Below are 15513 nucleotides of genomic sequence, written 5' to 3'. Positions count from 1 at the left end.
AAAATATTGAATATTTTATTCAATATTGTCATGTGAAATCCATAGATTAGGGTCTAATGAATTTATTTAAATTGACTGATTTCCTTATATGAACTGTAACTCAGTAAAATCTTTGAAATTGTTGCACATTGCATTTATATTTTTGTTCAGTATAATTGAAGTGTCCCAGATTTCGTTTACTAAGTTACATCTACCCCCCAGTCCAGGTTGGTTATCTACTTTGAAGAGCTAGTCAAATAATTTTGTCAGACAGCTCTGCAACATACTTAGGCAGGCTTGCCTAGCTGAATAGGATGACTAAAGACAGTACAGTACAGGGTGCGCAGAGATAACTTTGTCTGGCTAGCTGCTACTGCCTGAGCAGAGATGAGATGATGACTTTAAGGAATTAAAAATAATAAAGCCATCAAATAAAACTAAGTAATATACACAACTGAAATATTGTATTATTTCATAGCAATTTCCTATTTTTCTATTGATGTCAACCCAATGTGGACCTGACAGAAATAATTGAATGTGAATGTTCACTGTTGTTGGCTTTAGAATTTCAATTAAAAAGCTCTAAAATCCTTTGAATGTCATTATTTCATAATGCATTTAATTTTGAAAAAAATTATCGTAAACAAAATAAAAAAACATAATTATTTTTTTATAATCGAACCCAAAACCGAATCGAGCTCAAAAAACACTTATCGCTCAGCACTAGTTCCATGTAGAACCCTCTGTGGAAATGGTTCTACATGGAACCTCAAAGTTTCTATCAGGAACCAAAAGTGTTCTACTTGGAACCAAAAAAGGTTAGTCAAATGGTTCTCTTATGGGGACAGATAGCACCTTTTTTATGAGTGTAGAGAGCGCACAAGACATAGGGCATATAAGTCGCTTGGAGTGGTGAGAGACAGAAGGGGGAGGGAAAGTGTGGGGGAAAGAGACTGGGAGAGAGAAGCTGCTCTGTGTGGACTGTAGCTTGCAGCTGTAATTGTGGAAGAGCGAGAAAGCGTGCTCATGTGAGAGAGACTCAGAGACTACTAGAGAGAGAGAGAGAGAAAGCAAAAGAGGTTGAGAGAGAGTGAGAGAGAGACAGACAGATAGCGAAGGCTGAAACACAGAGAGTGAAGTAAATAAAGAATGCAAGAAAGACAGTACAGTGACGCAGTGCTTCTCTGTCTACTGTAGGTGTACGAATTCTGTGGAGGCAGCGTGATACAAGGACTATACATTTCCTGTCTCCTATCAGCCGGATTTACTCCGAAAAGGGCATCAATGACCATTGGACCATATACTTCTCCACAATATTGCAGGCACTAAAGGTGGACTTTTAACAAGTGCAGTGACAATGCAGGTGAGATTCTCTTGATAGTTTATATACTGTACATGTGTTCAACTGCATGTTGTACTGAAATTATAGTGTTTGGTTTGCTAGACTTGAAGTAAGCCTTTTTATTGAAATGAATCACTTGTGGTGCATGGCATTTCTATCTGTTTATAATCGGGAAAACTGAATATCTACTAGATGCCGAGTTATGTATATTTCATACGCTTGCAGACTGTATGTTATGTTTGCGGTAAAAAAATATTCAACAGCTTCTGTCTGAAGCCAGATGATGTGTCGACAGAGGCTGTGTTGTTTAGTTTAATTGTGGTAATGAGCTGTTACTATGCATTTACTTATAATCTGAGATATATTTGATATGGCTTCCAGGTAAAAAACAAAAAACAAAGATGTGCTTTGGAAAGTGAACTTTTATGATTGAGTGTAGAGAACAATGACGTTCTGTGTCTCTGTATCGCTCTTCTCATACCGTACACACAGATACAGTCACACTCACAATATGTGTTGCTTTGTTCACTAAGTCCTGTGCTGCTGGCTCTCCCTAGCTGCAGACAGCAGGACAGTTGATGGAGTGACGTGCTCTGGGTGGGGTGCCTGTTCATTAGATGAGTGTGATTGAGACCACAGTATATTGACAGGGAGTAGAACGATGAGACTACTGTACATGGTTAACAAACACAACAAAGATCAACAGAGCAAGCGAGGAGTCACCTATAGATCTACGGATAGCTGGATTCAGGAATAAAGCGCCTTTCACAGTGCTCTTCACACATCCTGTAACAGCAAAATAAAATGGATTCATAGAGAAAGTAAGAGGTAGATGAGAGAAGGTGTGGAAAGAGAAGGCTGGGAAGAGATATGCAGTATGGGGGAGTCGTCATAGATTGAGTGGACTTTGGAGAAGGGTAGAAAAGAGATAAGGAGGCGAGGGAGTGTGAGAGAGATGGAGTCACTGCTGTGTTCTAGTACAGCTAGGCCATGACAGTAAAGACAGCCCTGGCTTGGGGGGACATCGAGTAGAGATGGCCAGTCCATTATTCCTGCTCCAGGGTGGGAGCCCTGACCTAGCCCCTAATCCAACAGCCTTCCCTACGCCTCGCCTCTCACCCAAGGAGATCGCCACGGCTCTCCTCACACAAACAAACACACATCCACTGCATGCATGACAAACACAAGCTTCATAAGCCCCGTGGTCAGTCAGCCCTCCTTACCCAGCTAGCTACCACTGCTCCTCAAACGTTCACCACACACTTCTGCCTACCACTTAGGCATTTTACTTTCCACAGACACCTCTATATCCATTTTAATTTGTATCAAGGGCATTTGTTAGTCTATTGTTATACTGCTTCTCTTTTGTCATTTGCATTGGTTTGTGAGATTTGTTTTGTTGTAAAACTAAAAGATTGTGCGGATGAAGTCATGTCTTGCTGTGAGGATCAGTTGTGTAGTTGTTGTGACAGTGTCCCCCACAGCCTCAGGCATTGCTATGGGCACACAGGGGACATTTCCGCCTGTCATCTCCACTTTAGTTACAACCAAAGACGTTTAACAAGGGTACAGATCTTGTACCTCCCGAAACTTAAAAGATAAATCTGTATGCCATCAAACAAAATGCTTTTTTTCTTTTGTTCAGCATTTTGATTTCAGGTCTTAGTCGTTCTTAATCCTCATATAATTGAGATGGAATGCACAGTGTAAGGCTCAGTTTAATTTATAATAATAGCTGTAATCAGATTTTCTATATCCCCACAGTTTTGAATTGGTCCACCCAGGGATCTTACCAGCTATAAATCTCAGTTATGTGCAGTGGTGGAAAAAAGTACTGAATTGTCATCCTTGAGTAAAAGTAAAAATACCTTTAATAGAAAATTACTCAAGTAAAAGGGAAAGTAAAAGTCTAAAAGTATTTGGTTTTAAATATCAAAAGTAAATGTAATTGTTAAAATATACTTAAGTATTAAAAGTACAAGTATAAATCATTTCACATTCCTTATAGAGTGGAGTTGGTATCGCAGTTGAGAAAATACTTTCAGACAAAAAGCTAAAAAGCGACTGCCCCTAAAAACCAACGACTCCCTTTGAAAACGGGCGATGTGGCATCAGAAACATTTATTATAGTGTAAAAATGTACTACAAAGTGTAGCTAAATAGAATAACTTTGGTCATACCCCCTCAGCACGTGACGTCCATGGACGTCGAATTATGGTCGATATCAGGTCTGTCTGTTGTGGCCGCTATTTCACCCCAAATTGGTTTATACATGTATAACTATGTAAATGTCTCTCGGACCAGGTGACTTTTATCAATATACACTCTAAAAAGTAAAGGTTCCTGGAGTATCCTTTAGGGGTTCTTCAAACTGGAACTGTGGGGGAACCCCTATAAGTTATTTGAAGAACATTTTGTGGGAACTCCTCTAAGTTCTTCGAAGAACCCCTTATCATGGTTCCTCAAAGAACCTTTTGGGGTTCATTTTTTTAACTCCCAGCAAACCAGACAGCACCATTTTTTTATTGCCTTTTTTTTTTACAGATAGCCAGGGGCACACTCCAACACTCCAACATCATTTAAAAACAACGCATTTGTGATTAGTGAGTCTGCCAGAGTTAGAAGGGATGACCAGGGATGTTCTCTTGATAAGTGTGTGAATTTGACCTTTTTCCTGTCTTGCTAAGCATTCGAAACATAACAAGTACTTCTGGGTGTCAGGGAAAATGTATGGAGTAAAAAGTACATTATTTTCTTTAGGAAGGTAGCAAAGTAAAAGTAAAAGTTGTCAAATATAAATAGTAAAGTACAGATACCCCCCAGAAAATGACTTAAGTAGTACTTTAAAGTATTTTTACTTGAGTACTTTACACCACTGGTTATGTGTCATTATATAAGAGCATTAAATATTGCAAGTTGAGCTTCCACCTCCCATTATGGCCTGTAGAGTAAATTGCTGCTCTTAGTTGAGCTAATTAGTCATGGTGATTGGTCTATAGGCATGGTTCATGATGAACAAAACAATGCAGCCTCTCTGTCCATGTTGGATTCATTAGCTTCATTCAGCCTGTTGCACACACACATACGTCTGCGTGCGAGGATTGCATGGAGAGAAAAAAAAAACGTTGAATGTGCCGTGAAGGTTAAGGGCTCCATTATTTTGTGTGCATTATATTAAACATGTGAGGCCTGTCACTTAGGCTGGTCCTGCTGGGCCATACCGATAGTTCCCATGGCACTCATCCTCGATGTTAATCAAAATAAAAAAATGGACTCTGGTTTGTGAGGTGAACTAACCTTCCTACTTGGCTTGCAGAGACAAGGTGCTGTCAATTTAACCTTTTATTTTGACTAGGCAAGTCAGTTAAGAACAAATTCTTATTTACAATGACAGCCTACCAGGGAACAGTGGGTTAACTGCCTTATTTAGGGCAGAATGACAGATTTTTTACCTTGTCAGCTCAGGGATTCGATCCAACAACCTTTCGGTTACTGGCCCAATGCGCTAACCACTAGGCACTAGGCTACCTGACACCCCAAATAAACTGGATGTAATTAGCTTGAAGAATACTGTCAGTCCCTGGAGAACCCTTGATCTGTGTCCCTAACGTAAGATGAAGTGGGAGTGCTGCTGCCTGAAGAGCTGCAGCTGCAGTCAATATTAACTGGGCTGGGCTATTTTTACCCCATTTTGTTTTTCCACTGAATTGGTCTTTTAACCCAAATATATATGAATTCTAGTCAATGGACACAATAAGCAAAAATGTGTGAGATGTTTGAAATGATTCCCTTTGTTTTGGGCAATGATAACTAGGACTGTAAATGTAGGAGAATTGTGAATTGTTTTCACTCAGTCGGATTCACAATGTTATTTTACGCATTTTCACATTTTTTTATTGAGTTTTCTTGCTTTCTGCTCACTGCAGCCAGTGTAAAAATCCATGGTCTTGTTGCGCTGATCTGTCAGTGTTCCCTCCAATTGACTTTTTCTTGCTAGATGTCTGTCTCTCTTGATATCTTCATGCACACCAGTCAAGGGGATATTGTGTAGGAGATTGAAAGGCAAAGGTATGTAGTTGTCAGCTGAAACCAAAATCTGGTTCTGAACATTGGGTACTCTTGGACTATTCGTTTCAAAGACAAGCATAAAAATGTTACGCAATAACAAGATTTAGAAGGAACATCTTACCTCATACAAAAGGTACCTCTGAAATATGGACTATTTGATTACATACAGTCAAGTCCCAAATTATTGGCACCCTTGAGAAAGATGAGCAAAAAATACTATATAAAATATATAATACAAATACTACTAATTCTACAGTATTTGAATGCAAAAAAAGGGAAAATTATATTATTTTATACTAATGCAAGTGCTCAGAGCAAGAGATTTTGTTAAACAAGTAATACAAAATTATCAAAATGATTGGCACCCCTGTTTTTAATACTCTAGCATCCTCCCCTTGCGAGGATAACAACACAGCCTTAAACACTTTTTTAATGATGATTGGAGAACACATTGGGATGGATCTTAGACCACTCCTCCATACAGAATATTTCCAGATCCTTGATATCCTTCGTCTGCGTTTATGGACTGCCCTCTTCAATTCAAACCACAGGTTTTCAATGGGGATCAAATCCTGAGACGGCCATTCAAAATGTTGATTTTGTGGTCAATTAACCATTTCTTTGTGGATTTTGATGTGTGCTTGGGGTTATTGTCTTGCTAAAAGATCCACTTGCGGCAAAGTTTCAAGATCCCTCCCAAATGTGTTCTCCAACCTCATAAAACATTTTCGAAAAAAAAGCTCAGTGTCGTTATACCTGTATTGAAAACAGGGGATTCAGGAAAAAGATATGATCCCTTATTGATGTCACCTGTTAAATCCACTTCCATCCGTGTAGATGAAAGAGAGGAGACAGGTTAAAGAAGGCTTTTTAAGCCTTGAGACAATTGAGACATGTACTGTGTATGTGTGCCATTCAGAAGGTAAATGGGCAAGACAAAAGGACATCCAGCCAACTTGACACAACTGTGGGAAGCATTTGAGTCAACATGGGCCAGCATCCCTGTGGAATGCTTTCGACACCTTGTAGAGTCCATGCTCCAACGCATTGAGGTTGTTCTGAGGGCAAAAGGGAGCGGGGGGATCCAACAACTGAAAAAACACATTTTGCCCCAGGGATCCGTGGAAGTTTAGAGGGTGTAATACAATACAATGTAATATTATTAATCTACAATGTTTGTTATTAAACCTTGGGCAACATGAGCCTATTGGTATCCACAGTACTCCACCTATTATACATTTTCCATCTCAATACTTCAATACTATATTTTTTTTACATAAATGCACTGTAATTTAAAGTAATTGTCCAGTGAAAATCAAACTTTTAAAAGTTAATGTTCTGTTAACTCATACCCAAATAATTTTGACTATACTCGTATTTGTGGCCGAAGCATTAATTGGAGAAAAAATACTTTAAAAAAGCCACCTCAAACTTGTATCTCAAACAGACCGTTTCAAAAATGCTTTTTAAATGAGATTTAAACATAATCGGTTCAAGGACATACATCTGGTGTATTAGAAGCATTTATTGGTACCATGATTGACTTTCTATTTATTTATTTCACTATTATGGGGGATCCTGTTTTCTGCTAACAATGCCTGCAGTGGTGCGGTCGGCCGTGAACTTCCATGGCTTCAATGAGAGGTGGCAGTCTGTCACGTCTGCTCTCGCTCCTCCCCTCCGGTGTTTGACGTCGCCGGTATACTAACCGCCGGTCCTGGGATCCATCATTACGAGCACCTGCACGTTGTCATGAGGCAAACCTGGACTCCATTACCTTACTTATTACCACCCCTATATCTGGCCCTCCCTTAGGTTCCTTCCCCAGTCAGTATTGATCCTGTGTACATGCAAAGACGCTACTGTTATGTTGTCTCGTTTGTTGTTTTATTAAACGTTTCACCTGCTTCTCAACTCACAGCGTCTTCGTTACACAGTCGTTTTCTCTCTGCCTCATGACAACATGTGTAGAACTGCAGGATATTAGCGTTATAGTTGCAACAAGAAACATTTCTCTGCCCCATGACAACATGTGTAGAACTGCAGGATATTAGCGTTATAGTTGCAACAAGAAACATTTCTCTGCCTCATGACAACATGTGTAGAACTGCAGGATATTAGCGTTATAGTTGCAACAAGAAACATTTCTCTGCCTCATGACAACATGTGTAGAACTGCAGGATATTAGCGTTATAGTTGCAACAAGAAACATTTCTCTGCCCCATGACAACATGTGTAGAACTGCAGGATATTAGCGTTATAGTTGCAACAAGAAACATTTCTCTGCCCCATGACAACATGTGTAGAACTGCAGGATATTAGCGTTATAGTTGCAACAAGAAACATTTCTCTGCCCCATGACAACATGTGTAGAACTGCAGGATATTAGCGTTATAGTTGCAACAAGAAACATTTCTCTGCCCCATGACAACATGTGTAGAACTGCAGGATATTAGCGTTATAGTTGCAACAAGAAACATTTCTCTGCCCCATGACAACATGTGTAGAACTGCAGGATATTAGCGTTATAGTTGCAACAAGAAACATTTCTCTGCCCCATGACAACATTAGCAAGTTTTTTTCCCTCCAAGAGGCAGACCTTTAAAATGTTCATTCTCAGGGCCCGAGACTTGGTTTGTCCGGCCTTGCACACGAAATCATGGTAAAACTCCTTGTATGATATTTTTTATCTCACTCGAGTTGTGTTCTGATTATGAGGGGGTCACTGATGAATTTGCTATCACAAAAAAGTTTGAGAACCCCTGGGCTAGTGGTTAGGGAAGGGTTAGCTAACATGCTAAGTATCCTAACCATCCTTTTTAATTTTCACATGTAGCGAGCGAAGTGTTCGTGTTGTCCAACCAACATGCATAGTAGCTGAGTCAGACAATATAGTTTTCATGTTTCATAATTATCCTATTTCTCAGTGACACTTTTTTTGCACTATGTTTGAAGGCTGTCAGCTTCTTCTCAGGAGGAGAATCACTTAGCCTTTCAACTAATTTTCAAATGATAGGATGCCTATTTAAAAACACTTTTTCAACATTTCAAGATAGCAGTTAGTTCAGTTTGATCTTATTAAAGACAGCTGTATCATTTTTTTATTCATTTTGACATATTGTTTGGGACCACTTTTTTTGCTCTGTTTGAAGGCTGTCAGCTTCTTCTCAGGAAGAGAATCCCTTAGCCTTTCAACTAATTTTGGGTTAGTTCGACTCATTTTGGGTTAGTTCTCTCAAGAAGAACTAACCCACCCGGTGTATCCAGTATAAACTAACGGTGTACCCCCGGTGTATTCAGTATAAACTAAAGTTGTACACCCGGTGTATCCAGTATAAACTAAATGGTGTCCACCCTGTGTATCCAGTATAAACTAACGGTGTACACCCGGTGTATCCAGTATAAACTAACGGTGTACACCCGGTGTATCCAGTATAAACTAAGGTTGTACACCCGGTGTATGCAGTATAAACTAACGGTGTACACCAGGTGTATCCAGTATAAACTAACGGTGTACACCAGGTGTATCCAGTATAAACTAACGGTGTACACCCGAAGCTTCCAGTCTGTTATTCGAACTCAATCAGCATGACAGAGTGATCTCCAGCCTTGTCCTCGTCAACACTCACACCTGTTAACGAGAGAATCACTGACATGCTGGTCCTTTTGTGGCAGGGCTGAAATGCAGTGGAAATGTTTTTTTGGGGGGGATTCAGTTAATTTGCATAACCCCCTCCTACTGCAGTACATCCAGGAGGAGGTAGGATTACACTACCCACAACCCCCTCCTACTGCAGTACAAACAGGAGGAGGTAGGACTACACTACCCACAACCCCCTCCTACTGCAGTACGTACAGGAGGAGGTAGGACTACACTACCCACAACCCCCTCCTACTGCAGTACATACAGGAGGTAGGACTACACTACCCACAACCCCCTCCTACTGCAGTATCTACAGGAGGAGGTAGGACTACACTACCCACAACCCCTCCTACTGCAGTACATACAGGAGGAGGTAGGACTACACTACCCACAACCCCCTCCTACTGCAGTACATCCAGGAGGAGGTAGGATTACACTACCCACAACCCCCTCCTACTGCAGTATGTACAGGAGGAGGTAGGACTACACTACCCACAACCCCCTCCTACTGCAGTACATACAGGAGGAGGTAGGACTACACTACCCACAACCACAGTTCCCTAAAGGCAGGGTTGGGTAGGTTAGTACCCTGTTAGAGGGTTGGGTAGGTTAGTACCCCGTTAGAGGGTTGGGTAGGTTAGTACCCTGTTAGAGGGTTGGGTAGGTTAGTACCCTGTTAGAGGGTTGGGTAGGTTAGTACCCCGTTAGAGGGTTGGGTAGGTTAGTACCCCGTTAGAGGGTTGGGTAGGTTAGTACCCCGTTAGAGGGTTGGGTAGGTTAGTACCCCGTTAGAGGGTTGGGTAGGTTAGTACCCCGTTAGAGGGTTGGGTAGGTTAGTACCCCGTTAGAGGGTTGGGTAGGTTAGTACCCCGTTAGAGGGTTGGGTAGGTTAGTACCCCGTTAGAGGGTTGGGTAGGTTAGTACCCCGTTAGAGGGTTGGGTAGGTTAGTACCCCGTTAGGGGGTTGGGTAGGTTAGTACCCCGTTAGAGGGTTGGGTAGGTTAGTACCCCGTTAGAGGGTTGGGTAGGTTAGTACCCCGTTAGAGGGTTGGGTAGGTTAGTACCCCGTTAGAGGGTTGGGTAGGTTAGTACCCCGTTAGAGGGTTGGGTAGGTTAGTACCCCGTTAGAGGGTTGGGTAGGTTAGTACCCCGTTAGAGGGTTGGGTAGGTTAGTACCCCGTTAGAGGGTTGGGTAGGTTAGTACCCCGTTAGAGGGTTGGGTAGGTTAGTACCCCGTTAGAGGGTTGGGTAGGTTAGTACCCCGTTAGAGGGTTGGGTAGGTTAGTACCCTGTTAGGGGGTTGGGTAGGTTAGTACCCTGTTAGAGGGTTGGGTAGGTTAGTACCCCGTTAGAGGGTTGGGTAGGTTATTACCCCGTTAGAGGGTTGGGTAGGTTAGTACCCCGTTAGAGGGTTGGGTAGGTTAGTACCCTGTTAGAGGGTTGGGTAGGTTAGTACCCCGTTAGAGGGTTGGGTAGGTTAGTACCCCGTTAGAGGGTTGGGTAGGTTAGTACCCCGTTAGAGGGTTGGGTAGGTTAGTACCCCGTTAGAGGGTTGGGTAGGTTAGTACCCCGTTAGAGGGTTGGGTAGGTTAGTACCCTGTTAGAGGGTTGGGTAGGTTAGTACCCTGTTAGAGGGTTGGGTAGGTTAGTACCCTGTTAGAGGGTTGGGTAGGTTAGTACCCTGTTAGAGGGTTGGGTAGGTTAGTACCCTGTTAGAGGGTTGGGTGGGTTAGTACCCTGTTAGGGGGTTGGGTAGGTTAGTACCCTGTTAGAGGGTTGGGTGGGTTAGTACCCCGTTAGAGGGTTGGGTAGGTTAGTACCCTGTTAGAGGGTTGGGTGGGTTAGTACCCCGTTAGAGGGTTGGGTAGGTTAGTACCCCGTTAGAGGGTTGGGTAGGTTAGTACCCCTTTAGAAGGTTTGGGTGGGTTAGTACCCCATTAGAGGGTTGGGTAGGTTAGTACCCTGTTAGAGGGTTGGGTAGGTTAGTACCCCGTTAGAGGGTTGGGTAGGTTAGTACCCTGTTAGAGGGTTGGGTAGGTTAGTACCCTGTTAGAGGGTTGGGTGGGTTAGTACCCTGTTAGGGGGTTGGGTAGGTTAGTACCCTGTTAGAGGGTTGGGTGGGTTAGTACCCCGTTAGAGGGTTGGGTAGGTTAGTACCCTGTTAGAGGGTTGGGTGGGTTAGTACCCCGTTAGAGGGTTGGGTAGGTTAGTACCCCGTTAGAGGGTTGGGTAGGTTAGTACCCCGTTAGAGGGTTGGGGGGGTTAGTACCCCTTTAGAAGGTTTGGGTGGGTTAGTACCCCATTAGAGGGTTGGGTAGGTTAGTACCCTGTTAGAGGGTTGGGTAGGTTAGTACCCCGTTAGAGGGTTGGGTAGGTTAGTACCCTGTTAGAGGGTTGGGTAGGTTAGTACCCCGTTAGAGGGTTGGGTAGGTTAGTACCCTGTTAGAGGGTTGGGTAGGTTAGTACCCTGTTAGGGGGTTGGGTAGGTTAGTACCCTGTTAGTTAGAGGGTTGGGTAGGTTAGTACCCTGTTAGAGGGTTGGGTAGGTTAGTACCCCGTTAGAGGGTTGGGTAGGTTAGTACCCCGTTAGAGGGTTGGGTAGGTTAGTACCCTGTCCTCAGGACCTTTACCATAATCTATCAGTCTCTGTGTGTGTGTGTGTGTGTGTGTGTGTGTGTGTGTGTGTGTGTGTGTGTGTGTGTGTGTGTGTGTGTGTGTGTGTGTGTGTGTGTGTGTGTGTGTGTGTGTGTGTGTCAGGATGACATCATCGATGATGCGGTGGGTTTCGTGGCGGCAGCGGAGATGCTGAGGGAGAGGGGGGCGGGGACGATCATCGCCGTGGCAATGCACGCCATCCTGTCCGCGGACGCTCCCAGGATCCTCCAGGAGTCAGTCATTAGTCAGAGAGGAGAGGAGGTACCCCCTGTATATAACCTCATTACTACCTGGTACCCCCTGTATATAGCCTCATTACTACCCGGTACCCCCTGTATATAGCCTCATTACTACCTGGTACCCCCTGTATATAGCCTCATTACTACCTGGTACCCCCTGTATATAGCCTCATTACTACCTGGTACCCCCTGTATATAGCCTCATTACTACCTGGTACCCCCTGTATATAGCCTCATTACTACCTGGTACCCCCTGTATATAGCCTCATTACTACCCGGTACCCCCTGTATATAACCTCATTACTACCCGGTACCCCCTGTATATAGCCTCATTACTACCTGGTACCCCCTGTATATAGCCTCATTACTACCTGGTACCCCCTGTATATAGCCTCATTACTACCTGGTACCCCCTGTATATAGCCTCATTACTACCTGGTACCCCCTGTATATAGCGCTCATTACTACCTGGTACCCCCTGTATATAGCCTCATTACTACCTGGTACCCCCTGTATATAGCCTCATTACTACCTGGTACCCCCTGTATATAGCCTCATTACTACCTGGTACCCCCTGTATATAGCCTCATTACTACCTGGTACCCCCTGTATATAGCCTCATTACTACCTGGTACCCCCTGTATATAGCCTCATTACTACCCGGTACCCCCTGTATATAGCCTCATTACTACCTGGTACCCCCTGTATATAGCCTCATTACTACCTGGTAGCCCCTGTATATAGCCTCATTACTACCTGGTACCCCCTGTATATAGCCTCATTACTACCTGGTACCCCCTGTATATAGCCTCATTACTACCTGGTACCCCCTGTATATAGCCTCATTACTACCTGGTACCCCCTGTATATGTGACAGGTTACAGGAAATACTCATAGCCTGTTATACATTAAAAATTATTAGTAAGTTCATAGTATGTGAGGATCTTAAAACATCTAAGGTTAAAAATATCATGCATTCTGTATTAGTTGATAGAGATGGATAACATTCATATAATTGTGTTAAAAAGTTAAAAATCCATCAAGCGTACAAAAGGTAAGAATTGTAAAAGGAATGTGTAAACCGTTATATTGATTACTTTATTTTGTGGTGCCAAATTGAAGGGGAAAAGTGTTAATCTGTGATCTACTAAATGCTCTTTAATCTATGAGCCTGAGATCGATTGCTCTGGTCTCCAGCCAAGTTCGCGGGGAAATCGCGGTCTTTTCCTCATTACAGTAAAAGTTCTCAGTGAGGAAACAATACCGTATCACACTCGGGATTATTTCTCCCCTTTTTCAGGGGCCAAAGCCTCATTAGATATCGGTCGTCCAGAACAACTAGCCAAAGCCTCATTAGATATCGGTCGTCCAGAACAGCTAGCCAAAGCCTCATTAGATATCGGTCGTCCAGAACAACTAGCCAAAGCCTCATTAGATATCGGTCGTCCAGAACAACTAGCCAAAGCCTCATTAGATATCGGTCGTCCAGGACAACTAGCCAAAGCCTCATTAGATATCGGTCGTCCAGAACAACTAGCCAAAGCCTCATTAGATATCGGTCGTCCAGAACAACTAGCCAAAGCCTCATTAGATATCGGTCGTCCAGGACAACTAGCCAAAGCCTCATTAGATATCGGTCGTCCAGGACAACTAGCCAAAGCCTCATTAGATATCGGTCGTCCAGGACAACTAGCCAAAGCCTCATTAGATATCGGTCGTCCAGAACAACTAGCCAAAGCCTCATTAGATATCGGTCGTCCAGAACAACTAGCCAAAGCCTCATTAGATATCGGTCGTCCAAAGGAAGTCTGTAGACGGGAGTGTTTATGCGTCTATACAGAACAACTGGCGTAATTTCCCGGACTATTAAGCGCACCTGAATATAAGCCGCACCCACTGAATTTTAAAAAAAGTATTATTTTGAACATAAATAAGTCGCACATGTCTATAAGCCGCAGGTGCCTACCGGTACATTGAAACAAATTAACTTTACACAGGCTTTAATGAAACACGGCTTGTAACAACAATAAATAGGCTTTAACGAAACACAACTACAAAATGAGGATGTGATTTGCTCGGGTTTCCCAAAAACATGATTTGCTGGTTGGGGTAAGTTTCTCAAAAGCATGTGAAATCACAAAAAAAAAAGTGTCTGGACCCTTACTATGAAATTCAACTTACATAAATAAAATAGATTTAGTTGTTTAAAAAAAAGAACTTCTCCTGTAAGGCAGTGTTATTAAAATGGAGGTGAAATGTCTTTAAAAAGTGGGTGTTAACGAAATGTCTGTGTGGCACTCTTCCCCCTCCCACTACACTTTCTCCCTCCCCTCCCAGGATGTGAAGTTAAAGAACATGGGTTCTTGGCCCAGCGTTCTCAGTCCACCCCCGCCTCCGCTGTCCGCTCCTCTAGCGACAGCTTCGAACAGGTCCGTCGCGTCGCCCGAGAGAAGGAGAGAGAGAAACAGCTAAAAGCACAGGCCAGGAGAGAGCAGGAGAAACTACGGTAAGAGGGAAGGATGGAGGGAGGGAAAGGGAGGAGGAGGAGGAGAGGGAGAAGCTCATTCTAGCACCCCATCTAAGCTCATCCCCCTCTGACACTCCACTTTCTCTTCTCCAGTAGCCTTGACGACGAGGACTCTGTGGAGCAGCAGGGGAGGGGGCGTGTCCAGGAGGACACTCGCCGTCGCCAGGAGCAACTTTCGCCTCAACCCCTCCCGCCGACTCCCCACAGGCCCCTCCCACTCAACAGGCCACACCCTCGGCCGCAGCAGAACGCCATGGACCAGCAGAGGGAGCTGGCGAGACGCCGCGAGCAGGAAAGGAGGAGGAGAGAGGTGGTAATACTTTATAGCAGTAATACTACTATAATACTAACATGTTATACTGGTATAGCAGGAGAGAGGTGGCAATACTTTATAGCAGTAATACTACTATAATACTAACATGATATACTGGTATAGCAGGAGAGAGTTGGTAATACTACTATAATACTAACATGTTATACTAGTATAGCAGGAGAGAGGCGGTAATACTTTATAGCAGTAATACTACTATAATACTAACATGTTATACTAGTATAGCAGGAGAGAGGCGGTAATACTTTATAGCAGTAATACTACTATAATACTAACATAATATACTTTTCTAGCAGAAGAGAGGTGGTAATACTTTATAGCAGTTATACTACTATAATACTAACATGTTATACTAGTATAGTAGGAGAGAGGCGGTAATACTTTATAGCAGTAATACTACTATAATACTAACATGTTATACTAGTATAGCAGGAGAGAGGTGGTAATACTTTATAGCAGTAATACTACTATAATACTAACATGTTATACTAGTATAGCAGGAGAGAGGTGGTAATACTTTATAGCAGTGATACTACTATAATACTAACATGTTATACTAGTATAGTAGGAGAGAGGTGGTAATACTTTATAGCAGTAATACTACTATAATACTAACATGTTATACTAGTATAGTAGGAGAGAGGTGGTAATACTTTATAGCAGTAATACTACTATAATACTAACATAAAATACTAGTTTAGCAGAAGAGAGGTGGTAATACTTTATAGC

General features: G+C 42.8%; 1 long non-coding RNA gene across 1 annotated transcript; it reads left to right on the top strand.

Moving 5' to 3' along the window:
* The first annotated feature begins 870 nt into the window (after positions 1-870).
* LOC145875784 (uncharacterized) lies at positions 871-14800 on the top strand. The gene is made up of 4 exons (XR_014391332.1): positions 871-1342; positions 11790-11948; positions 14264-14432; positions 14547-14800. It is a non-coding gene; the product is annotated as an uncharacterized LOC145875784 (long non-coding RNA).
* Positions 14801-15513: the final 713 nt, after the last annotated feature.

The sequence above is a fragment of the Salmo salar genome, unplaced genomic scaffold (genome assembly GCF_965601325.2).
Source record: "Salmo salar unplaced genomic scaffold, fSalSal1 ptg000357l, whole genome shotgun sequence".
Taxonomy (NCBI): domain Eukaryota; kingdom Metazoa; phylum Chordata; class Actinopteri; order Salmoniformes; family Salmonidae; genus Salmo; species Salmo salar.
This window is presented reverse-complemented; position numbering and strand designations above follow the sequence as displayed.